We start from the raw sequence: 27,813 nt of genomic DNA, 5'->3' as shown, positions 1-27,813 counted from the left end.
GATCAGGTAGCTGACTCATTTGTGACAGAAAGGTCAAGTGTCCCTGCAGACCCAACCATTAGCAATCCAATGGATGTGTTACTGCTCACAGACTTTCCAGTAACATGGATGAACATCAACACTCCGGGCCCCAAAGAAACAATTCCTGAAACCGTGACAGGAGAAGAGGGACTCAGACGTTCCAAGAGAAGCACAAAAGGGGTCTTACCTCTTAGATATAGAGACTGAATCTCGTGTTACATGAATATAATTTGTTACGTGAAAACTGCATTGTTACTTTGCAAAACAAACATCATTACTAGAGGTAATATTGTGTAAGACACAAATTGCTACTGAATATTGTTTGAAATTGTGAAGGTCAATACGTGAGGACACGTATAATTTTATGGGGGAAGTATGTGGTACCCCCAAGTTTGTTCCCAAATAGGGGTCCCCCAATATTTTTTTTTATGTATGTACACATAGATATACTGCAGCCCCATTCCACATAATAGGCAGGTATAGTGAACTTTGACTGACCCTGCTCTTCCTGAACCCCACTGAGCATGTGCAGACAGGGAGGTAGAAAGTGCCCCTTGGTCAGTGATCGATTTAGGAGGGAAAATCCTGCCCCATTGATTGGTAGCCTGGGTGTCCAGGCAGAGATCCCTGTAGGTGGCCTGTTGCTGGGTCCCCTCTGTCCACTCATAGATGCCGGACCGACAGGGAGGAGAGTGAGGGAGAGTTTATATAATACCTTTCTCAGGGCTGTCAGTGCTGAGTCTGGGAGGAATTTCTGTAGAAAGAGTTTGGGGAAGAATTTCTGGAAAAGGAGTCAGAGAGGATTTCTCTGTGGAGTGCCCCTGGATTTATAAAATAGGGGTACAGAAACCCCTCTCCTTTAAACTGGATTACAAATACTGCACCTGGTATGCTGTCTGTAATGAGTTGCTGTGGAGTGTCCCTGGATCTGTACAAATAGGGGAGCAGTAACCACTCTCATTTACCCTGGATTACAAATACTGCACCTGGTATGCTGTCTGTAATGAGTTGCTGTGGAGCGCCCATGGAGCTGTAAAAATAAGGATGCTATAACTTTAATGTTGCCCTGGATTACAATTACCAGACTTCATATTAACCTGGTAAGCTACCTATCCAATCTGCCAGGAGAAGTGCTCTGATGCTGGATGTGAGTCCCTGGAGGAAGCTTGCCTGGGGATTTGCATAGAGCACCCTGCTTTGGAAGAAGCCCCCTCTGAATAAAGGACTGCCTCCCTAAGTGCCTGTTATCAGGAGGAGCCACATGAGGAAGTCTGCGCATGCTGGGAGAGAAGAGGATCTGTCTGGGAAGGAGGTCTCATCGCTCCATCATCGCAGATGAAGCCCCAGCTGAGGAAAAGGTCCCGCCAATGACGAAACCCTGCTGGCACCCACACAGGCAGAAGAAAAGACAGCCCCAGAGGAAGAGTGCTTCAGGACCCCTCCTGCTGCTGTGTGTGTTTGCTGGACAGAGCCCCTGTGGAAAAGGATTTTGCACCTGTTGCTCCTTGTAAAATACCTGCCAGAGGTCTGCAGCTGGGAGCTCTTGTGCGGTGCTGTGCATCCCAGAGCTTCCTTTGGATGTCGTAAAGGGGCTGAACAGCCGCAGCTAGTGGTGAGAACCATGTACCCCTCTCTATACCCCTCTTAGCCCTTTCCCCTCTGCCGGTCACCTATTCTCCCCTACCTAGTTAGGATCTCTGCCCCTGGGTCACCTTCCCATTCCTGAGTCCAGTGTTAGTGGGGAAACCACAACCACATTTAGGTTGGCCCTATTAGTGTGTGTAATGTTGAAATAGGAGGGGAGTAAAAGATAGGTCACCCCCTCTTTTGCCCAAGTATTTTATTGGTGGTCATTTTCTTTCCTGTGAACCTCTGGCTCATGTCCAGGAGGGGACGTGCCTTATGGGGGTTGGCTCATGTCCGATGCCACTGTGGGTGATGTACAAAGTATTTTATGTCTAGCTTTAAAGTAAATGTAATGCCATGTGATATGTATTTGGCTCTGTTTACTGTTTGACTCATGTGTTAGCTAAAGTGGTTGATAGTGGTCCTCCGTGGCCCTTTATCGGTTATAGCACTCTGTAAAGCTTTTCACTGCTCGCTGTGTTATTATTGTAAATGCTGACTAATATTTTGCTTGTATGAAATGTTTGAATCTTTACTGATATTGGGGTTAATGTAAATTGTCTCTTATACACTGCTTGGCCCGGTATCCATTTGAAAGTCCATTCATGCTGATGTAATTTATATTACTTGTGCTGTCATCTCATTAGCAAAAGGTGCATGCTTACTGTGAATCTGTTGCTTTGTCAATTCCCGTGATGTAATGTACATTACTTGTTTATTTAGCCCTGTGTAACCCCGGCTGGCAATTCTGGTAGTAAAAGTTGCATTCTTGTGCTTTATTGTGCTTGGGCCATTTACTCTGCATGAACTGTTAGCCTTTACAGCTGAAGAACTACAAGTACAAGCTTGGCCTGCATGTTTTGTTTTCCCACGTTATTCCTCAGCAAAAAGGGAGCGTTAACACAGACTGTATTTTTAAACTATAGGCTGCTGGTGCACTACTGATATAAGCCTAACCTGCATGTGTTTTTCCCACGTTTTTCTCACCAAAAAGGGAGCGTAAATACAGATTGTATTCCACAGCTATAGACTGCTGGAGCACCATTGATTCAAGCTAGACCAGCAGGTCTCACATTTAGGTCTCTCATTTGTTTTTTTGGTAAAGTTCTGCAGGAATTGTGGTTCTTGTTGGTTTCACAAGCTTGCCAGCTGGAGTCACCGGTAGATGACGGGGAGGTAATAAATAAATACCTTGTCATTGAATGGTGTAATTAATTTCAGTCTATCTGTAAATTGTAAATATCTCCTGTCATTTGTTGTGAATTATTAACAAATAATAAAATTGCGTTGCACCTTCCCTCCTGACTGGTCATTGTGTCTGCAAAAGGGGAATTCAGGCTTGCCTCTCTGTCACGGTGTGTCCTATCTGAACACGGGGAAATCGGCCACCAAAGCAATCCGAACACACTTGAACCTGGTGCTAGTGTTGCAGCACTGTACAAACCAGTCAGTACATCACACTTCTGACCAGACTAACTGTATCTGCGGCCAATGCTCAGCGATTATCTGAAAGTCTCTTTTCATAGCAATGATGATCTCAACACCTTTACACGTACCCAAATCATTGCCTCCTAGATTGATGACCAAGCAGTCTGGGGCACCCCATTTCTTCTCTGAATCCCAAAGAAGAGTCAAAGGCCACTCCATCTAAAACCTCGCACCCCAATCCATCGCACATTACAGGTGTTCTCGCGAGCAAAGGGGTGTCTGCCAGCCCAATACACATACGAATGCCCCACAATCCAAACCCTATCAAATACCCTACCACAACCTGTAAGGGAATTTTTTTTTTAAAGGAACATTAGTGCATATACACCATAGCATAATGAACCAACAACCAGGGCGGGGAAAACTGAGTTGTTTGAGTAACCCAGATGGAGGTGAACAACACCAAAACCTCATTTGATCGCAAAAGGTGAAAAGAACTCCACTCCCCCCTAGCGGCGGGTAGCTTAAGGCACTGGGTTTCCCAAAAAACAAACTCGCATGAAGCACTATCTAATTAGGCAGCATGTCACCTCTAACATAACCTTTATAAGCGGAAGACTTCCACCGACCCAATCGTTTGATTGTGTCGCTGGAAGAACCCGCTGCTGCTGCACAAGTGGCCGCACCAATTCTAAACGAGTGTGTGCCATAATGCTCTACCGGCAAATCAAGTGCTATCAAACACCGTTTAAAAATTGCAGAGAATTGAAAACGCGAGAGCGGTGAAAGGTCCTCATGAACTAGCCATTGCAAACCGCCGCGCGGACGCTGGTGATTGTAATGCTTAGCTATGGTTACGGGGCATATGCTCGGATCCGGATGCGCAGAGATTGACAACCAATGTCCTCTACCTAATTGGTCGGTTTTTGATCTCTGAATTTTTAGAAAGATCAAGTCCGATTTTACCATCACATTAACCAATAGAATCCCAGTGTGCGTTGACTTCTTGCTAGCAGCCGTCAGTTCACCCACTCGCATCGCCCCAAAAAATGCCAAAACGAATGCCAAACTGAACAACACCGCTTCATAATCACCCAGGGCCACTCCTGCTACTGCCACCACGAGATTCTTCAATAAACTGGTGTTGACTGGCCTACGAGAGTCACCTTGGCCCACCTGCTCCCTAACCCAACCCCTCAAAGCTTTGGAAAGAATAAACAACTTGGTTGGGTCTACCAAGCCACGCAAGCGCGAAAAATACGAAATGCCGGCCAAGGCACCGGACATTGAAGCCTTAGACCGGCCCTGTTCATGCCACGACCAAACAAACTGCAACATGTTATCCTCAATTATCTTACCCTGATCTATCTTAGCTATGAAGGCCAGCCACGAGTCCCACGCCGCCATATAGAACCTTAAGGTGCTTGGTGCCAAAGCTCTCAGGGCGAGTCCATCAATGCTGGGCTGATGATCTGCCAGACATGAGCAGGACAAGGTAAGCCATGAACGCTAGCTGTGGGCGCCAACGACCTAAACCTAGACCATTGAAAACGAGATAAAGCATCCGCTATCTCGTTTTCAACGCCCGGGACGTGTCTGTCCCTAAAGTCAATGTTCTCTATCAGACATAATAGTGTTAAATGCCTAAGTAAACTGAGAGCCTGAGGACAGACAGTCCTCTGGTTGTTAATGGCCTGAACCACACCCAAGTTGTCGCACCAGAAACTTATGCTACGATTGCTAAGCTGCGCAGCCCAAATCTCTACAGCTACCACAATTGGGAACAGCTCCAGGAGGAGCATATTGGCTGTAAAACCGGCATCACGCCAGCTTTGTGGCCAGGCTTCCGCGCACCACTGACCCTCGAAAAAGGCCCCAAAACCACAAGCACCAGACGCATCTGTATAAAGCTGGAGTTCAGAGTTGGCCACCGACTTGGGTAACCAAATCCGCACCTCGTTGAAATCCCGCAAAAAGACGAACAAATTAAATGGTGCGCCTTTTTTACGCCTGCCGTGGCCCTCTCTAACCTGCGGCAGAAGATCCTACCCATAGGGATCATACGGCAAGAGAAATTAAGCAGGCCGAGTAAGGACTGCAACTGCTTTAAGAAAATCTTCTTTGTGGCTAGGCAAAGCCCTAGATGCTCACGCATCTTAGCGACTTTATCGTTGGGCAATCAGCATAAACCCATCATGGTATCAATTTCGATACCTAAATAGGACAAAACTGTAGTAGGCCCTTCCGTCTTTTTCGCCGCAATGGGAATACCCATAACGCGAAAAAGAGCCTGAACTGATAAAAGCAGCTCGCTGCAAATGTCGCTATCAGCTGGACCAACTAATAAAAAATCATCTAAATAATGGGCTATTCCAGTCTCCCCTGAACCCGCCTGAATGCACCATTGCAAGAATGAGCTGAAACATTCGAAAAAGGAACAGGAAATGGAGGCAACACATTGGCAAACATTTATCTACAAAATATGAACCGTCAAACTTAAAACCCATGAATTTAAAAGACTCGGGGTGCAATGTCTATTTTCGCCAATAGCGCTCCCTTACCAAACTCCTGTACCATCCGAAGGGTGTCCTCAAAAGATTGGTAAGCTATGCTGCAGTCGTTTGGATGCAGCTCATCGTTAACGGACCCCCCGTCCGGATAGGACAGGTGCTGGATCAACCGGAATTTACCTACCTCTTTCTTAGGGACAACCCCCAAAGGAGAGATGCACATATCTACTAAGGGAGGAGACGGGAAAGGGCCAGCCATGCTGCCCGAATCCACCTCCGCCGTTACTTTGTCCCTCACAATATGTGGGTAATCCCTGTCCCATTTAAGGTTCCTTTTTGCTAACAAAAAAACTGGCCGAACTACTGGCAAACAAAAACCGTCCCGGAAACCTTGCAACAAAAAGGCCGCTTCCACCTTAAGCGGATAGCGGCCCAACCACCGTTCAAGAACATCTATTTTAACTTGTGAAAAAGCTTTACTTAGTACTACGTTGCTCGCCTTGCCCAGCTGCTTGCCCACTTGGACGTTTGCAATCTTTGACTGTGTGACCACCTCCGCATGACAGACAGGCATGCTTAAAACGGCAGCTTGCTCCTCTACTACACTGGCCGTTATTAAAGGCAAAGCATTTACCCTTTCCTGCTGTGTTGAAACCCGGGCGGGCAACAAAGGGCTATTTACGGGCAACTGGTGTCTCCGTGGTGGGTTTCTTTTGCTTGGTGACCTCTAGCCAGACCTCCACGTCCTTATAACCGAAGCTAAGAATCTTTTGGCCATCCTGTTTCTTATGGAAAACCTCATCATATTGGCGCCAAACATTATGCCTAGCAGACAACTGTATGCTATGTACCAGGTGCAAGTAGGATGTTCAAGAATTCGGCAGGCCTAGTCTCTGTATAACAAGCCGCAAAAATGTACATCCCACAAAGCCAATTCGCGTAGCTGCGCCGAGTTTCCTCGGCCACCGCACCCCCCGCTTTAGCTAGGTCCAAAGCTTAATTGGCGTCGTGCGTAATAGAGAACATGTCATCGTACTTGCCCTTCCTAATACGCTCCCTAACTTTTGATCTAACTCCTCTCAAAATGGCAGTATTAGAGCAGTGCACTGCATTGCCTGTTGCATCCGGAACCGAGCTCCCCGCTGAACTACGGGCTTTATTTGGGCTCCTACGCTTCCCTTTTAACTGTTGAACAAAGTAGCGCATTAGCTTGCGCGGTTTCTCAACTGAGCTAGATGAGTCGGACGAATCCTCAGAGTGTGATAAATCAACAGTGTTATGATGCAATGTTGTCTCATCTGCTCCAGAAGTTGATGGGGCAGCGGACCCCACGGCGGAAGCCGAATCTTGAATCGCATCGCGTGGTGCGCCCACCGCGTTTGGAAGTGACGGCGCTTGTATTTCCTCTGTGGCCGCAACATCCGGAGCCAGTACGGCTGGAGTCGGGGGATCCTGTGAACTAGGAATATCCACGTTAGTAACGTTCAAAGCAGAAACAGAAGCCGCTGCGGAGGCGTGAGGTGGGTCTAGTGCAGGCGGGGAAGCCGGTGTTTGTACATGGCTAATGCGAGGTGGGGTGGGTGGTCTAATAGGAGGGGGGGCACTGGCAAAGGGGGTTGCGGGATGGGATCCTGTCGCAAAAAATAGCCTGGCGCCTGGTGAGATATTTGATGCTGAAGGCTGTACAATGCAGGAGCGGTATAGAACTGCTGACCCACATAAGGTGGCACCGCCTGTTGCACAGAATGGCCCGACACCTGGGACAGCTGCGGGTCAAAGTACTGCTGTGTAAACGCAGGAAGGGCGGGCGGGAACGCTTGCTGACTGAAGCTATGGCCAAAATAAGGGGACCACTGCGTACGCAATGTAGGGCCGTACACAGAAAGGTTGTGCTGCGCAGGACCACTGATGGGAATATTGGGCACCTGCTGTAACGGTGCCGTGACAGGGAACAACAGCTGCGCCGTGACAGGGGTGCTGCGAGCGGAGACGATGCAATGTCCATCCGCAGCAGCATCCTGACTCATGGGGGAAGCATGAAGCCCAGCCGGGCTGGTTTACAATGATCTCCCAGAAGGGGACTGAATCCGAGCAGGGGTCAGCAGCCCCACCCTCCCTGTCCCTAGGGCAGTGGAGGGCAGTGATGCAGGGCTGCGCAGGCGCTGGGGGTCTAAAACTGCTGCCATTAGTATGGGGGCGGGGCCAGGGACTGGGGTCAGCGACCTCACTCTCCCTGCTCCATGATCGACGGCGGCCATTAACACAGGGCCCTGAAGGCCCTGCACACCTAAAATGGCCACCGCTGTTTGAGGGGCGGGGCCAACAGCGGGAGCCGCGGTGATCGCGACTATGCTCCCGCCGCCGGCCCCTGGTGAACGGGAGGCACTGGGGGTCGGTAGTGCACCGCCTAGAGGCCCGACAGTGATGGTGCTAGAGCGCCGGGGGCCGCGCCGTAAGCGGCTGCCGCCGGCGCCCTTGAAGACACACGTGCTGGCGCAGTGCGCGCGCCCCGCGTGTAGGGAGAGGCGGCGGCTACACCTAGCGGCCGAGCGGAATCCACTAAATGCTGGGGGGGTGCATTACAACATGCGGCATCTGTAAGCGGGGTTCAACCGGGGGTTATATTAAAGGATGCGATGGGGGAAGAGCCAGCCAGGGGAACTGAGGAGCGTGGGGGGGGAGGGAATACACAGTCAGAATGAATGACAGAGGGAGAGTAGGGACAGGAGAGCTGAAACAGGGACAGAATGTAGATGAGGGTAGGCAAATATGTGTTATAATAATAAGGAAGAAGTGGGGCAAACTGAATAAAGTAATAATAAGTGTGACACTGAGGTACTTATCCAGACGATCACAACTGGAATAGAGGAAGCTGACTCCTCCCAGTACCCTAATATTCCTAAACAGAGCCCGCCTAAACAGGTCCCTGATAGGCTGTCAGTTCTGAGTGATCCATTACAATAACCTATAACGAGACTGCAACCAAAGCCAGTTCTAACCAGTACTAGCACAATAAAAAAGTGACAAAACAGGGTGCTTATGTCCTCTCATGCTTATGCTAGCATTTGCGTGCTTTAGTGGCAAGAAATGTCTATTGTAATAGGCCTTGATAGCAAACTCACATAGCTGCATTTGATTGGAAAATGTACCCGGTGTGCGGTGGATGGAGATGGGAGAAAAGTCTCCTTGATGTAAGTGGTTTTGATTGAATGACTGTCTGTGACTACAGTACAGGAAGAAAAGATTTTCCTTACAGAATGCTGTTCAGAAACCTGAATATTGAATCTTAAGAAGGTGATGTTTTTTTTACTTAGGTTTGCCTTTTAAAAAAAGCAAATATTCAACGTCTGTTTAGTCACAAGTCTGTGAAAAAAAACAGGCTAGGGGTGTATTGCAAAGATTAATGGAACTACTGTAAATTTGGATAATAAAGTCCATATTACCCCAAGCTCTACTTTCTCAGATAGTCAGAATGACCAGGAGGGGACATGAAATGACAGTTTACTTCTACAATCATAGATCCAATGTGATCTTGTCATATTGATTTGTCTCATGTGACATGTACTATTCTCTTTCTGTACAATATAGATGAGAAATAATGTGCCAGAGGAATTGCTCTCACAGCTCCAAACTCTCTCACAGTTCACTCACAATGTTTGATCATATCGCTGATGGTCTCTTATGTGCAGTGAATTCAAATTTCAGGTCAGTTAAGTTTCTTATTCAGCTTTCACAAAGAGGAAAATATTTTTTTAATGTTAGGTCATTTGTTTGTTGGTATCTTCTCATTCATTGTACAGTACTTAGTGTTTTGTATTCCGCCCTATTTTCCCCGATCAACAGATATTAGAACAAAATTTTTATGGAATACTACTCCTCATGTCCTCAGTGGTTGGCTTACTAAACTCGGTGGTTCATGCTACATATATATATATATATATTATATATATATATATATATATATATATATTAAAACTACAGTATGAGTGCTACAGACAACTCTGCATAGGGAAACTTTAATTAGTTATGTTGTACCAAGATAGTCTGTATCGATGTTGCATACAGAAGTCCAGGATTTATATGAGGCTACAGTGAAAACATAATAATTACCCACATGACAACATGGTATTGATACCTCTAAATCTCTATACCTAATCGCTATTTAGCGCTACGAGTCGCATAAGAAATAATTGCTGTCCAATCCAATTGTGGTTCCAAAGCACAAAAAGTTATATTATTCAATGAAAAGTATAACGCTCTGTGATCTAGACAATTAGCATAAAAACCAAGTAAATACAAAGGTACAAGCCGATACATACGCATGCGCACTGGTCCCAGTATACAGTCATCTAGCCAGAAGCCAAGAAGAATGGCTGTATTCTATAATCAGTACTCAGGTTATATACCTTACAGGACAAAGAAACTAGTTGACAGATTTCCATTGGGTCTTGCTCCTGGACATTCTGGTACGATGCAGGTCATAGGACAGTTCATACAGCATCACTAGGTGTATGTCCCAGTTCCTCAGACGTTGCTTTGTGTGGTTTTCTCGCCGAAGAACTGGTCTAAACTAGCCAAAGACACTACATACAGATATACATTCTAACCACTAATTCCCTATGATTCATAACTTGCAGACGCATGATGTGATCTCCTTGCCGATAGAACTGGAGATCTGCAAATAAACAATGATTTAGAATGGTACCAAACATGACATGTCTACTAGTTTATGTACCTTAAATATCATATACATTACATTTCACAACATAAGTATTTGCTAATAAAGCCTCTAATATTAACTTTAATGCTTGGGAACCTTGTTATAACTAGTGATTGCATGTGTGAGTATGAGAATATTGTGTAAATTTGCTAGTATGCGTTGTGCGTCTATGTGTTTTGTGCTTATCTGCTTTGATGTACAGCGCAACTATGCGTTGTGCGCCTTGTATGTTTTATATGTATTATTTAATGTGTGTGTAGATTTTGATTGGACTTTCAATAATATGCGGTAGCAAAACAGACGCACAATGCTAATAATCAAATATAGCATCATACGCAATGGTATCGTACTGAGGACGCAAAATGGCATCGTCAGAGGCGACACAAAATGGCGTCACCAGATATTAATTTACAAGATTTGGTCTCAGCCAATCATCCGGCTTCGACAATGGGCATAGCAATTACCCACCTTGTGGATTTTTAATGCTCCAACAGCACCCTTCCCCTTTCCCCTAACCTATACCCTGTGGAAAAGACCCTGGTCAGCAACTTGTTTCCTCAGAGTGCCAAACTTCACCCTGCGGAAAAGACCCAGAGAGGTCTTGAAACATTGGTATATTTTTACAATACAATTAAATATTGAAAAATTCAAGAAGTGCCATCTGTTCTTTCTGTAGGGATTTGTTTGTTTGGGACCTGTTGAACTATCCATACAAAGGAGGGCATCCCAGTCAGGAACTTGTTTCTCCAGAGTGCCCAACTTCACACACACAACTTTATAGTGCTTAAGTCAGTCTAATTCACTGAAACAAAGGGCCTGATCCAGAGGTGGCTGCAGATACTGATACCCATACGCAGCTGTTGTGCAAAAATATGCAAATGTCGCAGCCGCTGGGATCTGTATTGAGACACCCACTAGTGACATCTCAAGTCTGCCACTTGCTTACAAAGAGGCACCCAATAGTTGCACATCGGTCACAACATCGATGTTCTGAGTAACCCTATGGTCACTCAGAATGTCCATCTCAAGTAATCTCCCAGAGCCTTAACCACTGCATATGAATTTGCAATTGTAGGCACAGACACGTCCCCAAAATGGTCACAACGTGTTTGAGTTACCTCCCATAAACAGTCCCTGACTGTCAATCAATCTGTGTCCAATTCCTTACTGTGACCGCCATCTCTAAGTCATTGTGACGCATGCGCTGTGCGACTTAGGTGCATGCGTAGTACAAAAAACATTGTCCATCTGCATCGCATCCACCTCTTAATCAGGCCCAAAGTCCATAAATAGTGTCCCTAATGTGCAATGTGCATTCTCTTCTTTACAGTGCTTAGAAGGTTTTCATAAATAAAGAACGGTGGCAAACCTTGCTCTGATCACACTGGAATCCAATACATCTGAAAATATAAGAGAACAAGGCTGCCTCCTAGTGCAAAGTTTAGATCACACCGCCAATGTGATAAAGTAATATGTAAAGTGGCCCCAAATCATAGGTAATAAATATATAGCTTATCTGATAGTAAACCATTAATAGCTTCACATAGGATGGCTATAAAAATTGTTCTTCTTGTATTATTTTTCTCAGCAAGAAAAATATAGAAAGAACATATACATAGTGTAATCCTGTTTTCTCAATTTATAACAATACACCTATAAAATATATGTCTAGTGTTTATCTGTAAATATCATCAATATGCCAGGAGAAAACAGAGGCACCAACATGTTTTTCCACCATGGCGTAGGATAGTTTCACGTTGCCTTCAACAGGAAATATCTAGTGCCATGATGACGAAATGCGTCACTGTGTGTGTATATGTAGTGTGTATATATATATATATATATATATATATATATATATATATATATATTTGCCCATATATTACTTTTTATTGTATTTTTCACAATTTTGAAGTAAAGAAGACATAATACTAGACTAATAATGTAAACTAACAACCTGAAAGATGTTTGGCACTTTATGGTCTTTATATTTAGCAAACAGTTGTCAAAGTCTCCAACTTTTGTTTTCCACTGTGTGTTTCTATTATACACCACTGCACATGAAATCTTGTATAAGTTCCCAAGATTTTATATCTTTGTAGGTTACAAACTGCACACATCATTCCTATCTACTTGTCCAGCTGACATTGCATTCATGAATTGTATAACAATATTGTATAGCTAAAAAAAAAAATACTTAGCTTCTTTGCAATCATTTACATCTCTTTGCACACATAGTTTTCCTTCCTGCCCATCTCCCTGATTTGTCATCCCCATGCCTCTAGGCACACCTCTATATTTACACTGTCCGCTCCTCCTTGTAGTAATGCAGATGACAAAAACTCTGCTATATATATAAAACCAGCTTGCTGGCATAGTAAGGGTAACCTCACATTCTTGGCACATCTCCTGCAGTGACTTGTACAGTATGTATCTGAGTGCTCAGCATAACTTATTAACTCTGTCTATACTAGATAGATATACATTAGACCCGTTTGATTTGTTGTGAAATGCGTAGTTATCTTATGGACCATAAAGCTTAAAAATAGCTCAGCATTGGTTACTATGTAATGAGGGAGCCACATCTATACTACAGTATGTGAAATTGATTTAAATTGTGCTACTTTCTAAATACAGATTTTAGTGAAGAAAATCCCGTGAGAAAGCTGTTCGTCCTATCTATCAATTAGTCTATCTGTCTACCTACAGTATAAGTGTATGTTTTCATACAATGAAGTTAGTAAATTTGAAGCATACACCTTTTTTTATTACAATGTCACAGAACTTCCAAATATGTGATGGGCATTAAGTTCTCGTATTTGGAAGATCTGTGACATTGTGACGAACTGCTGTTTCCGCTTTAAATTAACTTACTATCTTGTATGAACTGTATTGTCTGTATTTTTATTTAGCAGATACCTAGGTGTACTTAGGTAGCAACCTGTAATATAGCACCAGGTGAATCCCCTGACATATATTTTATTATTGGTATTACCGGTAGTATGATACTATAGAATATACAAAGAGAGGTCTATTTATTGAGCCCTGGTGATAGGGTAGATTTTATATCACTGCTTATTGCACTTATAGATTATCTGGCTTTGCTCTGATTTCTGAAAAAGATTTCAATGGGGCTACGGAGCAATGCTCAGCTCTCCGGCTATGCTGTCTGGCAGCAGTAGGAATAACACTTGCTAAGCCAGTGGAGGGAGCCTCTCACCACCCGTGAGCCGGCATTGCTAATTCACACATGTGCAGTGAAACTAGAAGCTGATTTATGCTACCAGTTCCACTTTCATTAAAAAAATGAAAGAGAAAAAAAAATAACAAAATATTAAAAAGTAGAAAAAAAATCATATAAAGAAAAACGTAAAAATTGCTTTAATTAACTAATGAAGTATATATCCTGTGGTCTGTCTAAAAATGGTTCTATTCAGCAAGTGACGATGTTGCATCATATATTATTGGGCAACATTGTCATGATTTTTTATTAATTATTACATTTTATGGCTACTATTCAGCATTTTTTTATGCAGGGACAGCGGTTGCGTTAACACACTCTCCCTGCAATGTTGCAGAAGGCATTGTTTTCGGGATTCTGATAACAAAACCTTCTGATTCTTCTTCTGCGCATGCTCAGTAATGCGCTTGCGAATAGTCTCCGTCCCTGCTTTGTGGTGACCGCTGAGGGTAAGTCCGACTCCAGCCTGTCAAAACTGTCTAAATTGATGGAAATGTGTACACAGGCTTTATATTAGTCTGTATACATTTATATTTATGTGCTTTTATATTTAAAATTTATATATACATTTTAAATATAAAAGCACATAAATATAAATGTATACAAGCTAATATAAAGCCTGTGTACACATTTCCATCAATTTAGACAGTTTTGACAGGCTGGAGTCGGACTTGCCCTCAGCGGTCACTACAAAGCAGGGACAGAGACTAGGGCGGAGTTTCAAGATCCTGCAGTGACTTATGGGAAAATTTCCCTCTGTCCCTGCAGTTTTCGGGATAGTTAAGGATTTGCTTCATATAACGCCATTCTGAGATGTATATACTCATCTCTGCAGATCTGTGTGGCTACTCAGAGTAGCACAAAATTCAGTAGGATCTCCACTTGCATTTAAGTCTGTGTAACTGGGGGGCAACAAAGTATTTGCAGTTGCACTAAGCATAAATTGCAGCCTATTCAGGAGCAGAACTAGCGTTAGTGGAGCTGGTGCATTGCACACCGCAATGAAAGGGCCCGCTGCCAACGACATTATCAGCAGAAGGAACAGTATTCTCTGGTGCCGATAGGAACACCTATAGAAATTCACTAGAGATAGTGTCTATGATAGTGTCTAATTCTGGTTCCCATGAATGTGAATCATGTATGAAAATTGTGTCTGTGACACTATGATATTCAAAAGGACAAATACCTTAGGCCGTCTACACATCAGAACGATGTGTTACCGGCCAATTCGACGGGATGATATATATCACGCCATGCATACACACTGCATGATGCAGTGGACGATGGCACAATGTACCATGCCATACTGCATTTAGCACCATGGCATCGCACATGATATCTTCTGATTGACCATGTGCATGGGTAACTAGAAGATATTGTAAACGATCCACGAGTGCGCATTTCTGGGTACACACTGTGTGATCCACACAATATGTTACTCCAATTTACCTGTAAACGACATATTGTGCAGATAACTCTAAAGTGAGCTATATACTGTAAATCAGGAATGTCCTAATAGCGGTAAAAGTTGAAACAACAGTTTATTTATAATTAGAGTCAATCAGTTATGCTTGCCTTTTTTTTCAAAAGCAAATGGTCAAGGAGATGTGTACAAATAACACCATATGCACCTTTTTCACTCTTTCAGACAATACATTGCATCTAAACAGTTATAATAGAAATAATAAACAATAAAATGAATATAAGATCACAGTATCAGATTAAATAATAAATGGCATAAAATGCAAAAAATCGAAATCACAGCAAAATCTACTAAGCATTTCAAAGTGCCAGTCGGCATCTTCAGGCAGTCAAAGAGTGAATTAATCACTTTTTGACTGCCTGAAGAAGTGGACTGGCTCCGTGAATTGCGTAGCAGATTTTAGTGAGACTTTTTGCTGTGATTTCGATTTTATGCTTCTGAAAACTCTTTTATTGCTCTATTTATTATCATTATTTTTACTAAAATAAATTGAAAAGGGTGTTTTCACACCCTTTTCACATTATTTTAGTTTCACCTAAAGTTACTAAAGGGCAATTGGAGTAGAATTTGTAAAATTCTACTCCAAGCCCTAATTATCACATATTTTTAGTAATCAGATCACATTTCCCATCATTGTAATGGGAAATGCAATCTGCCTGGTAGTTACTAAAAATAATTTGGGGAAAAAAATACCGGGGGAAGCCTTTGATAATAACGCCACCTGGAGGTGGCGTTATCCAGGGTCTCCCCCAGTTACCGGACTCCTGCTCCGCTCTAACATGCAGAGCAGAGCCCGGAGCCTGCCCCAGTGATCAGCTGTATGGTCTAAACAGACCACACGCTGATCACTGTTAAAAAAAAAAAAATTGTGAAAATAAAAAATAACTTACCTGAGTCCAGGGACTGGAGTTGGTGCTCCGGTGATGTCCTACCTCTGGTCAGCTGGTCTCCCATCCTGCACTGGGACTCGGTCATCAGGTGACCGGGTCCCAGTGCAGGATGGGATGTCAGCTGACCGAAGCCATGGAGGACATCCCCGGAGCCCCGATCACTGCAGGTAAGTGCGATTAAATGAGGGGGGTTGCGGGGGGGTCATGATCGCATGGGGTGGGGCTTAGTGATGGGGCTGGGCTTAACAGTGGCTGGTTGGCCCATGACGGGCACTTGTTACGGTAATTTTTGCGAAAATACCATGATAAGTGTGCGGAGGGGATTCGCAGTGACAGAGCTTTATCACAAGCTCTGTCCCTGCAAGGAATTTTTTGTATATCCCTGTGATATTGGCTGTAATATCACACTGCAATCTGCATTGAAAATCCGGATTGTAGTAAATAGAGCCCTTCTACATTAAAGGTTATCCGCTGTCTAAACTTCAAAAATAAGTATCTTTAAATGTAATTTTAATTTCCAGATTCATATATAATTTCTGTTACCCCTGAGATATTTGCACTTGTTTACTTAGAACCTTTTTATTTCACAGTATATTTTATTACACCAGGGTATAGATGAAGCAATATAAAGATCATGTTTACTCCTTATAGGAAAGCCATTATTTAATACCTACTCTGTGATTTTGGAAGTTTTTTATTTCCTGGTATATCTTTGCTGGCAGTTTTACATTATTATTCATTTCTAGTGGTTTCAATAGTTATTGGTTGTGACAAGTGAACTTTCAATATTTTTTATGTTTTCTTCAACTGTGCATATTTATATATGTGACCTGGGGTACAGATTTTTACATGTGAGCTTTAATTCCCAACCATCTCACTTTTTGCGGTATAGTCCTGATATTGAAGGACTGGTCCATGGTTCCACCATTAAGACATTCACAGGATGCAACACTAAAATTTGGATTTAAAATAGAAAAAACCCTCCACCAGAAGCAATGCCACTGTTTCCCCACAGCTACACCCTCCTGTCCCATCGTCTAGACTTTAGGATGTTGGAAGGAATTCATAGCAACATTTTTTTAGTCAAAGTTGGGGCTGGGGGGCGCATGGCGTTATTGTTTTTGGCAAAGTATTATGAAAAGTCAAACAGTATTTTAGTCGCCATATTTAACAAATGCCAGTCACTGAAGTGGAATGTTATGGATAGAAGAATATCTCATGGTCTGGTCCAGGGGTTCTCAACTCCAGACGTCAAGTGCCCCTAACAGTTCAGGTTTCATGTATTTTTCTAATCATGCGCAGTTGAGATGATCTATTTCACTAAGTCAGTAATTATTCCACCTGTTTCTACAGACAGAAATCCCAAAGACATAACTTTTTGAAGGTACTTGAGGGCTGGAGTTAAGAGACACTGGTCCAGTCACAGAATTCCCATATTTTGTATATCCACATTCCAATTCTTCAAATGATATGAAAATGTTGAGCTATATTTGCTTGCTCTAATAATATCAATTAAACATTGATTTTAATGGAACAGCACCATTCAGTGACCAGTTATCTCAAAAAGTGAAACATGTTTTGTTCTCGAGTATGTGACTGCTTCAATTACTGGAACCTATAACACATTTATCTGATTTGTAAAAACTTTATTTTTTTAACTAAAATTGTTGTTTTAAGAATTCATATAAACTTTAGAATTATCTAACTCCTCACCAGAGTGCTCTCCTTGTGGGTGGTTTACTGTGCAGCAGGTCTGCAGTCCTTGTGAGAGAAGCAGGTCTCCTTGCAGTCTTGGTAGGCTTGTAGCAGCTTGTCTTTGCAAGACTGTGTGCTAGTCTTTGGAGGACTCTTTGCAACCGTCAGCCTGGTCTTAAAGGCTATCTGTAAAATATTGCAGGATGCTAAAATCATCATCCTGGGGCTCACTAGTAGTCTATCTAGCTAGCTAACAATCTATCGCTGGTCGTTCAACTTTGCATAGTGTGTCTTATCTCTCCTTTCAGGATGCAGCCTGGGATCGGCCGTTACTCACGTCTGCAATGGCCTCTTCGGGCTGCTAAAGAGTCCAGACGTCAGCCGTTGAGACCAGTGATGGCTGAGTATTCTGCCCAGGGTCTGCTAGAGCCTTCTGGTGTGCATCCTGGTTGCTTCGTTGCAGTCCTGGGTGCTGCCATGTTGGTTCGCATCATCTGATCAGTATTCTCCTATGGTAGTTCTGCGGTCGGTCAGCTGCTGTCTCTGGCCAATGACCAGCTACCAAGGGGTATATTAGGGCACTTCCGGCAGCAGGAAATTTCCTGTACAATTGTGGTTTTCTACTGTGTCTGCGTCCCATACTCCGCAGTGTACCTCTCCTGTGTACTCTCTCGTGTATGCTGTCTTACTGTTACTCAGCGTCTCTCGTTAAGTGCTGGTTATCACCGCTACTCAGCATCTCACATTTAGGGGTCTATTTACTAAGCAGTGTTAGGAGACAGAGTGAAAAGTGATAAGGTGCCAGCCAATCAGCTCCTACCTGCCATCTCACAGGCTGTGTTTGAAAAATGACAGTTGGGAGCTGATTGGCTGGCACCTAATCACTTTTCACTCTGTCTCCTAACACTGCTTAGTAAATAGACCCCTAAGTGCTGGTTATCACCCTTAGCATATCACATTCTGTGCTGATTATCACCGCTACTCAGAATTTCTCACCTAATGCTGGTTGTCATTGTTGTTCAGTGCTCATATCAAGTGCAGCTTACCATCGCTAATCAACAACTCATATCAAGTACTGGCTATCATCGTTATTCAGTGTTCATATCAAGTACAGCTTACCATCGCTACCCAGTGTTTCACATCAAGTGCAGCTTACCATCGCTAATCAGCATCTCATATCAAGTACTGGCTATCATCGTTATTCAGTGTTCATATCTAGAACTGCTTACCATCACTATTCAGCATCTCATATCGGGTACTGGTTATCCTCACTACTGGCATATCTATTTCCTATGTATATTTTTCTGCTCATTTGATTTCAGGATCTATTATAACTATTCTTCTGACATTGTCAGTGCTTATATAGTCCTCCCATATCTATCTCCGCGTTTTCTCCAGGTACCTATCCCAGGGGCCGTGACCTGTTCACCTGGTGCAGCGAAACTCACATCCCGATTGGCGGGGTCAATGGTGAAGACTACCAGGTGTACTAGGTCTCGCCAACACCTGGGAGAGACGTATGAGGAGGACTTATTTATTGCCTTCCTGTTTCCAATCACCTGCTGCCCTTGGTCCGTGTTCCACCTACAGAAGTCATTAAACTCCAGGGCTTGACATCTCCCTTGTATGACGTCTCCCCTCCTAACCAAGTATTCTCACTTGATGCCTTGCTCTCTCTCTTTCTATGTTGATACAGCACAAATGCTCCTCAAACTGCGTCCCATCACATTCAGACCACTACCTTATTAATTAGAATCCCCCCCTCCATGCATCAATTTACTGTCCATTTGTTATCTAGACATTATATAATGTACACTTGTAAGGGAAGCAATCGGGAAGCCGACTGCCTAAATACCGGCAGCCGGCTTCCCGACTGTCTTATCCCGGCATGGATGAAATGCCGGGCGTCTAGATGTAGACGCCCGCATTTCTCCGACGCCGGGAGACCGGCGCCCGGCATCACGATCGTAGTGATGTCGGGCGCCGCGGGGGGGGGGGAGGGTTAGGTTTAGGGCTCCCGGGGGGGACTTAGGGTTAGGCACCCCCCCAGGAGGGTTAGGGTTAGGCTACGGGGAGGGAGGGTTAGGGTTAGGCACCCCCGGGGGGACTTAGGGTTAGGCACCCCCCCGAGGGACTTAGGTTTAGGCAGCGGGGAAGGGGGAGGTTAGGGTTAGGCACTTAGAGGGGGGATTAGGGTTAGGCACTTGGGGGGGAAGTTAGGATTAGGCACCCCTAAGGAGGGTTAGGGTTAGGGGGGTTAGGTTAGGTTAGTGGATACTTACCTATCCACGATCGGGATTTCCAGCGCTGTCGGGCTTCCGCTGCTTCTAACTCTGCTCCTGTCGGGCTGCCGCTGACGGGAATCGAACCCATTCCACTTGTAAGGAGGCAAGAGGGATTTCTTTATTTCATGTAGCCTGGGAAGCTACCTCTCCGATGCATGCCTTGCCTCCCGCTTCTCACATTGTGTAGAGCAGGGGCTGGTATCTTCTGCACCGCAGACTGAGAGTGCCACACTACCTGCCCATTACCAGTATGGAGGAGAAACTGTCGTCATTCTCAGGGTGAAGAAACTCAGCTTCTGCTCCTCCATGTCAGCATTTAGTGCCTGGCGTGTGGGTGACATGGGGCCTATAAAAAAAAAAAACTGTTTTATATAGTTATTGTGCATAGTAATAAAAGTGTAAAGCATGTGTCCATAGATTTAGTGCTTCCACATTTTTCTCATTCTCCGTATAATCTACATTCTAAAGTCTAAAAACTGTTCTCTGTCCCAAGACCCATGAAATAAATTCTAGAAGTTTAATCCAGAGAAGTGATAGTCTGACATCAGCATAGCTTTGCTTAAAGGTAAATACCATGTGGGCCTCCTTTCCTTATGGGGAATCTCTATCAAGCCTTGGAGAGCAATTAAGTGGACAGAGATAAAGTTGCAATAAATAAGCTACTAACTGCCACTTTACAGGCTGTGGGCCACATTTATCAATGATCCATAACCCCTTTGGCACTCGCTAAAGAAGTTATGTCATGCTTTCATTATTTAACAATCTATGATTACCTCTGTGTGTCACTGCATCGCTCTTACCATCTTTACACAGCGATGTGGTCCCCATTACCAGCATTGGAGACCCTTTACAAAGAAGAGGGATTCATTAATCTGCACAAGTCTAATGTTAATCTCTTGTAGAAAATTATTGTATAAATTGAAAAACCCTAATGTTTCATTTCATATATCTAAAATATATAATATAAACAGCAGGGGGTGCTATCACAGACAACAGTTGGCACAAGAAAATAACTGGGGAAGAGAGTTTTCTTTTGTTGAATCACACTTAGAAAATGTAACGTTTATTATTTCCATTAAGATAATAAAAAATGAATACAGTCAGAGAAATTTTAAAAGGATAGAAGATGTGAGTAAAGTTAGTGTCTAAAAAATATAAATCTGTGCCATACGGGTTCACCTACTAGTTATTTCAATATGTATATCTATGGAGCATATTTAATAGGCTGTGAGAATAGCAAAAATGCTGCACCTGTGAGGTTTTTCCTGCAGGAGCGTGTTTTTTGATATTCTATTAGGTGCGTGTTTTTTTCAAAACATGCACCGGGAGGTTTTTTTTCACGCACCTCCTGAGCAAGCGTGATTTTTCCTAAAATCGATGATTTTAGGTAAAATCGCCGGGACTTGCTTTGACACCCCCACGGCACCACCCCTGAGGACTAATTGCTTAATTAGTCCTTAATTGCTTACCTCCTGCAGCGCTGTCTTCTTCATCCTGCGCCGGGAGCTGGCTCTTCTGCAGCAGTGGTGAGTATATCAGTGTGTGCGGTGTATGTAAGTGTGTATGAGTGTGTGTGTGTGTCCCACTGTCAGTGTGCCCCCACAGTGTTTGTGTTGCCCCCCGGCATGGGCGCTGGGAGAACTACATCTCCCAGCAGCCTTTGCCCCTCCCACCAGCCCCAGGAGCCTCCCAGGAGCCCCTGGGACTCCCAGTTGCCCCCTCTCCAGTAAGAAGAGAGAGGGGAGGCCACCGGGAGTCGCGGAGACCAATGGAGATCCCAGGCAAGTTAAGTGGAGTTTTCTTTTTATAAAAAAATTACGCAGCGTGGGGTTTTCAGAACTGAAAACCCTGCGACCAGTATTTTGGAATTGAATACTGCGGGTATCGGGAGCGCGCATACCTGTATTTCTAAATTGGGTGCGAGGTTTTAACCTTGCTAAACCTTGCGCCCAATTGTATATGCCCCTATGTATTGAGTTAATACATTCTCATAATTCAGATCCACATTTTCATTTATCTGTGTTTTCTATTTGTCTGTCTCTATTGGTTCCTAAATGGTTTTTAACATACATTAGTAATTTCTTAGCTTCATATTTCAAAGAGAGTAACACACAAATTCTGTTATATCAGAGTTAAATTAGATTGTAACATATTAGATCAGTGGTTCTCAAACTCGGTCCTCAGGACCCCACACAAGTCACATTTTGCAGGTCACCCAGCAGGTGCACAGTGTAGTCATTACTCACTGACACATTTTAAAAGATCCACAGGTGGAGATAATCATTTCACTTGCGATTCTGTCAGGAAACCTGGAAAACATGCACTGTTTGGGATCCTGAGGACCGAGTTTGAGAATCTGTGTATTAGATAATGTATATGGATAGTATATCAAATATGCAGTTCACATGTGTTCAGGGAGTCTGAAAACAGGGCTGCAAATTAATTCTGAAGAGCTATTCAAAATTTACTGTTCTCTCAAAAAAAATTTATTGAGACAGTATGTATTCATAATATGAGACATTTTCTTTTTTGTGCCATATAACATTCAATACACAATCATATTTAACATATATAATACCAAAATAAATTCCATTTATACAATTTACAATTATGCTTTTTAAAATATATCTTTCAAATTGTTAAACAAATCTTCAGTTTTGTCCTTTGTATTTATATTTCTATTTTAATAAACCAATACCAAATTATTGATCTGGAGAGAGAAATAACCAAACCCTCTTACTAAATAATAGTAATAGGAGGATCATCTACCGCTAGTCTTGTGAGATACCATGTGGTATTTTTCAAACTATGATGTATTTGTTTTCTTGTGGTAATTGGAAGAGTATCTATGTATGTTTTCCATAAAGAAAAGAAACGTTCCACCTTTTTTTCTTTTTGTACCATAGTCTCTATCCAATCCATTTTAAAAATAAAATATAATTTTGTCATGAACAGAGACCATTGGGGAGGTGAGCTATCCAACCATCCCTGTAATATGGTTTTCCTGCCTGCCACACTCATAATCAGCAGTCATTTCTTGCTATCTGAGGTTATACGTTGTTCTGGGTCGAAGACCCCCAATATCGCCCACTCAGGAGTAAAAGGGTCATAATTTATAAATTTTGTCTCTGCATATCTTCTTATCTGATGCCAAAATTTCTTTACTATTGGGCACGCCCATAGACAGTGAAAATTATCTGCTTCTTCCTGTTGGCATCGTGGACATAAATGATTATTGGATGATCCCATTTTAAAACGTCTAATTGGGGATAAATAAACATTGTGATAAACATTTATAAAGAGTTCAGTATACATACTGGCTGACAAAGTTCTTCTAGAGAACTCCAATGCCTTTTCTAACCTCGGAATCGTCAGATTTGGGAAATGAGTTAGCCATTTAGCCATACCTCCAGTGGTCGATTATGTCTCTTAAAAAATTATAATGGACTGAGATAGCTCTGCGTTGTGGTACCAGATATGACAGAAAAGTTTCCAACATACTGTCCCAATCCTTATTGGAAAAATACTGTAAAACATGTGTAAGATAAGAGCGCATTTGCAGAAATGCCAATGGATAAGGGTTTATCATTGGGAAATTATTTGAGACCTCCGTATATGTAAGCATACGTTTTTCTTCTATTGAAACCAGAGGTTTAATATTGGTTATATTTTTAATATTTAATATTGTCAGACGCCATAGTGTAAAAGGGTGAGCAGCCATGCCATCAAGGAAACTGGGATTACGGATCAGAGGAAAATGAAGAGTGTGATAGGCATTTAATCCAGCCTTATGTCTTAAAATATGCCACATCTTTCGAGTTGTCCACAGTAGCGGATTTGATTTATATATTTCAGGTACCTCTTGATCATGTTGATGAAGAAAACTTACTAGATCACTTTCTAGTAGAAAACTTTGTTCCACTTGTACATTAGTGTATATGGAGGACTGATGCAGCCAATCACGCAAATGTCGCAAAAGTGCCGCCTGGTTATATAGTTATATACAGTGATATCTGGAAAATTTATGCCCTCGTTGTTCCTAGGCTGGCAAAGTTTTCGTAAGGCTATTGTAGCTCTGCCACCCTTCCAAATAAATTGACGTATCAACTGATTAATTTTAAGTGTGTCAGCTGTTGTTAAAAGAACAAGGAGAGATTGCAAGGGATACATTAAACGGGGGATAGCCACCATCTTCAACAAGTTAGCTCTTCCCAAAAATGACAAAGGAAGACGTTCCCACCCCCTAATATCCGTATTTAATCTATTTATCGATTTTTTAATATTCAGTCTATAAAGATCGTAAATATTGCGTGGTAACAAAGGGCCTGATTCAGACCCACTCGCAAGCGGCTGTCCGCTCGCAAGTGGGTCGATGTTGTGCACTGCGCATGCGCACGACAGCGGGAGCTCCGTCGTGCGCATGCGCCAGATGCGACGAGCGAAGGACTTTCCTTCGCTCGTTGTGTCTGATCAAAGGGGGCGTGCTGTCGATGTTGATTGACAGCACGCCCCCTTTGGTGGGCGTGCCGGGGGCGTGCCTCCCTGACGGGGGCGTTCCCAAGGGAACGCCTACCGTCAGAAGCCGGCCCACTGACATCACTAGTGATGTCAGCGGGAGTGATTTTGGCTCTGATAGAGCCAAAATCACTCCGGGCCTTGCGGTTGAAAAACTGAACCGCAGGCTCCGGCTCGCAGTGGCGATGGTCGCGATGGTCAAGACCATCGCGGCCATCAAACTGCACGCTCGTATAGGCTGTGGGTGGTGACCCACAGCTATACGACCATCCAGGAGGACGCTCCATAATTATGGAGGGCGGCCCTCATTCAGAGCGTGCGCTCTGCTCAGAGCGTACGGCTCTGAATGAGGGCCAAAATTCCTAAGTATGGTATATATTGTTTAATCCATTGTAAGGGGTATTGAGAGGCCCACCTAGGATATCTAGCAGAACTTTTAAGTGACATAGCCACTGACTTATTCATATTTATATGTAGACCAGATACTAGACCGAAATTTTCCAACTTACGTAGTATAAGGGACAGTGATTGTTCAGGATTACCTATATAGAGAAGAATATCATCCGCAAATGCGGAAATTTTTAATTCCTGTCTAGCTACAGAGATACCCTTAAATTCTCGCCATATTTGAAGAGTTCTAAGAAGAGGATCTAATGCCAAATTAAATAATAACGGCGAAAGGGGACAACCCTGATGGGTGCCCCTTTCCAGGTAAAAGCGGGGACCTACTATTCCATTAACCAGCAATGATGCTGAAGGATTAAGATAAAAATAACGTATTAGCTCAACAAATTTTGTCTCAAAGGCTCTTATCTCCAGCACCTCCAACAAGTACGGCCACAAGACCATATCAAAGGCTCTCTGAATATCCAGGCTCAACAATATATTTTCACCTTCCGACTCATTCGTCGACGCAACCACTGCTGCAATTGCTGTTCTTATAGCCTTTACGGCATGTCGCCCTTGTACAAACCCTGTTTGGTGTTCTGTCACTATGTGAGGTAAAATTGTTTGAAGCCGTAACACCATTATCTTAGCTAGAAGCTTAAAGTCGACATTTAGGAGACTGATAGGTCTATAGGATGACATCAAATTTGGGTCCTTGTCAGGTTTTGGCAGCAGGATTGTGTGTGCCTCATTGAACGTATCATATGGTGTGTTATTATCATGTATTGTCTTATATACTTCCAACAATGTTGGGGCTATATGGGTTTGTAATATTCGATAACATTCCCCGGAAAAGCCATCTGGCCCAGGGGATTTGCCCGCAGGGAGTAAAGTTATGGCTCTATTAATTTCTTCCATAGTTATGCTACCTGCTAATGCCTCCCTCTGCTCCACTGTTAGCTTAGGTAATACTTCATCAGTGAGCAGGGTGGATTGAAGTTCACCATCAATAGGTGTGGAACTAAACATTTCTTCAAAATGAGTTTGAAATTGGTTAACAATTTCTTTGGAATCAGTAATTATATCTCCTGTGGTAGTGTTTGTCAGTGTAGTAATTGTACGGCGTTGTCTGTGAGGTTTAGATAGAGTTGCTAAAAGCTTGCCTGCCTTGTTTCCCCAACGGTAATATTTGTTTCTAGTGTACTCCATTGAATGTTTTGCCTGTGTTAGCAGATATGTTTCTAATACCTGCCTAGCTTGTTTGTACTGATTCTTTTTTTCTGGTGATGGTTCAGTAATATATTGTTGAAAGGTGTCCTGTACTACATCTTTTAAGGCCTTATATTCTGCCTTAGCCTCTTGACGCTTGCGAACTACGTAGCTTATAATATGACCCCTCATTACAGCCTTAGAGGCCTGCCAAAAAAGAACAGGATCATCCCAAGAGGACAAATTATCATCCATGTAGTTTGTCCAGTGGTGAGTAAGGTATGTTTTAAAATCATCAGATTGAGGCGGATAATGTGGAAAAAGCCAAACATAATCTATTTGTTTCATGTGCGGGTGAGAAAGAGCCAATGAAACAGGAGCATAATCTGAAACAATTATGTCATGTATATCTATCCCCTGTATCTCAGACATCAAACCATCAGAGATCAATATTTTATCGATTCTTGACAGTGATCCATGTACCATGGATAAATAGGTATGTGTTTTATCAGTGGGGTTCAATAGTCGCCACGGATCTGACATATTTAAATTATGTCTAAATGTGGTGAGTAGTCGATTATTTGACATCTGAGATCTCTGTGTCATTGGTGATTTGTCAAGTGCAGGGTCTTCCACCATGTTAAAGTCCCCCCCATTATGAGCGAATGAGTAAGCCTACTTTGGAGTACATGACCTAAATCCTGAATAAACATATGAGTGTTAATATTTGGGGCATAGATATTGACTAGAGTATATTTGGTCTGATATAGTTCAGCATCTAATATTATGTATCTTCCTTCCGGGTCAGCCGTTTGGGACAATATAGAGATTGGTAAATCCCTTCGAAAAAGTATAGCCACCCCTCTTGTCTTGTTTTTATATGGAGCTGAATAACAGGAGCCCAACCAATTAGCTTTCAAGGTATGTTCTGCAGATGCAAGCCAGTGGGTTTCTTGTAAATATATTACGTCTGGATTAAATCGTTTAAGGTGGGTGATGACCTTTTTCCGCTTAATGGGGGTATTCAAACCACCTACATTCCAAGAAATGAACTGCAGGGGTTTAGGGGGAAGCGTGGTTACTTGTTCACCTAAAAGTGACGGCTTGGCTACTCACCCATATGACTTAGGCAGAATCCAACAGGTGGCCTTCTCTCTCTCTCCAGACCCCAGATCATCACATTCAAAAAACATCAATAAAACAAAAAGTTTGAAAAACATGGTTAGGTTTATATCTTATTCTTTGTACCCATTGTTGAAGACAAAACTTATTTGATACATAACATCTCAATTCACCATTTTCAACTTTTTCCACTAAACTCCAACTGATGGTGGACACCATCTATAAATAGAGGTGTGCACACAAATAGAAAAACTAAATATAAACTAAATATGAACTAATTTGGGCTGTCGGCCCCTAGGAGTATAAGACATAACTCTCCCCATCCAGGTGTAGTAACCCCTAATTATGTTGCTAGCATTGATCAATAATTAATAATAATATTCTCAGCGAGGGGATCTGGGTGGTGACCGTGGATTCATAAAATTTTATTTTGCCCTTTCTGGATCAGTAAAGAAGAACGTGGTGCCACCCTCCACCACTCTCAACCTAGCCGGATAAAGCAGAGCGAATCTCACCTTTTTATTAAACAGAAAAGTGGAAGTCTCTGAAAATTCCTTGCGCTTTTGGGTGACAGTAGTTGAAAAATCCTGAAATATTAAAATTTTGTTGTCCTTTATTAGCAGTTCGTTCTTTTTACGATAGGCAGCCAGAATTTTCTCTTTTGTTCTAAAATCTAAATAT

The sequence above is a fragment of the Taudactylus pleione genome, unplaced genomic scaffold (assembly GCF_031769625.1).
Source record: "Taudactylus pleione unplaced genomic scaffold, aTauple2 ptg000019l, whole genome shotgun sequence".
NCBI lineage: Eukaryota > Metazoa > Chordata > Amphibia > Anura > Myobatrachidae > Taudactylus > Taudactylus pleione.
This window is presented reverse-complemented; position numbering follows the sequence as displayed.